Consider the following 2016-nt stretch of genomic DNA (forward strand, 5'->3'; position numbering starts at 1 on the left):
ACCCCCCCTTGAGTGAGCTTTTCCTGGGAAGAAGTTCCTTCATATACTTGATGAATGCAGGCATTTGTTGAATTGTCTTGATGAATGGTATGTTCACATGCAGAGATGCAAACAAGTCTAGGAACCTTGAGTATATTCTTTTTCCCACAGCACCATGGAGCAGTTGACGGAATGGTGCATAGAGCTTCAGCAGCTCTTGTTGTGAGATTTCTGGTTCTTTGTGATCTCTATCCTCCTCCTTTGTTGAATTGTCTTCAGGTTGTTTGCACACTTTGCTTTGCTTGTCTTCAATCTCTTGATCACTTGTAGTGACTATTTTGTAATCTTCCCATCTTACTTTCTTTGCTTCTCCCTTGGGGTTTTTCTCCGTGTCACTTGGGAAGCTATCAGTAGGTTTGGGAATCTTCTCAGCTAAATATCCCACCTGGAATTCCAGCTTCCTGATGGTCTCTCCCTGGTTCTTAATATTGGCTCGCACCTCCTCTTTGAACACCTTATTTTCTTGAATCTCTTGGCATATTTCTTCAAGTAAGGCTTCAATCTTAGAGAGCTTGTCATCAATTGATGAGTAATTCAGAGCAGACATGCTGTTTTGGTTTTGATAAGTATGTGGAGAAGTGTTATTGTGGGGGTGTTGAGATGTCCTCTAGGTGAATTGCTTTTGATCTTGCTCACTTCCCCACCCAAAGTTTGGGTGGTTTCTCCATCCAGGGTTGTAAGTCTTGGAGTATGGATCATAGTTTTTCCTTGGTGAATTCCCAATGTAGTTGGCTTGCTCCTGACTACCCTCTGCTTCTTCGTGCTCTCCTTCTTGTGTTGTTGATGAAGTGGAGATTGCTGCTACTTGGTTCCTCTCCATATTTTTGGTGAGGTCAGCCAGCTGCTGGGTAATGAGCTTGTTTTGGGCCAACAGAGCATCTACATTGTTTAGCTCCATCACTCCTCTTGTGTTCCCTCTTTCGGAAGCATAGAAGTAGTCGTTCTCAGCTACTGTTTCAATAACATCTATGGCTTCCTCAATGGTCTTTTTCTTGTTCAAGGATCCTCTAGATGAATGGTCTACGGCCTTCTTTGACTCATAAGAGAGCCCTTCATAGAAAATGTGCAGCTGGACCCATTCGTTGAACATGTCAGGTGGACACCTCCTTGTTAAGTCCTTGAACCTCTCCCATGCTTCATATAGAGTCTCACCATCTTGTTGCCTGAAAGTTTGAACCTCAGCTCTCAGCCTATTGATTCATTGAGGAGGGTAGAATCTTGCTAAGAATTTGTTCACCACATCTTCCCAAGTTGTCAAGCTCTCCCTTGGGAAGGATTCCAGCCACTTGGCTGCCTTGTCCCTGAGTGAGAAGGGAAATAAGAGCAGTCTATAGGCGTCAGGATGAACACCATTAGACTTCACTGTGTCACATATTCTCAGGAAAGTTGTTTTGAACACTTCCTCCAAATGAACAGTTGTTTTGAACAAGGGTGATGAGCTGTGGTTTAAGTTCAAAGTTGTTGGCATGGATTGTTGGCTTTCGGAAGCTACTTCCACAATTGCCTGGGTTTGGATTGATGTAAGAGCCCAAAACTCTTCTATCCTCCCCAGCATGATTTGCTCCACCTCCTCTGCCATGGTTGTGAGTCTCTTCTTCATGATGATTTTCCATGTTTTCTTTCATATTTGGTTCAAAGTATTCCTCAAAGTGTTCCTCCTCTTCCTCAGCACCAACTACACGTTTTTCTTTTGCCTCCCTCCTTAGTCTAAGGAAGGTTCTCTCAGATTCAGAATCAAAGGAAGTTGAAGCCCCGCTTCTTCTCCCTATCATACAACCAACAAGTACAAGCAAAGAAAATAGGTGCAGACAGTATTTGTGTCAGAGTTCTTGTTAGTTGTGGGTGGTGCAACATATCAAACAGTTAGTGGGTTAGCAAATAGAATTGAAAATAACAAAGAAAAACAAACGAGTAGAGGGAGAAGGGAAGAAGGTTAACTAAAACAAAAAGTAAATCATTCAAACAGAAAAAATGAAA

The 2016-nt window shown here is 42.6% G+C and overlaps 1 non-coding gene across 1 annotated transcript; it reads left to right on the top strand.

Moving 5' to 3' along the window:
* The first annotated feature begins 1127 nt into the window (after nucleotides 1-1127).
* On the top strand, nucleotides 1128-1231 carry LOC112760055 (small nucleolar RNA R71). The gene has a single exon (XR_003180512.1). It is a non-coding gene; the product is annotated as a small nucleolar RNA R71 (small nucleolar RNA).
* The last annotated feature ends 785 nt before the right edge of the window (nucleotides 1232-2016 follow it).

This window comes from Arachis hypogaea, chromosome 16 (genome assembly GCF_003086295.3).
Source record: "Arachis hypogaea cultivar Tifrunner chromosome 16, arahy.Tifrunner.gnm2.J5K5, whole genome shotgun sequence".
NCBI classification, from domain to species: domain Eukaryota; kingdom Viridiplantae; phylum Streptophyta; class Magnoliopsida; order Fabales; family Fabaceae; genus Arachis; species Arachis hypogaea.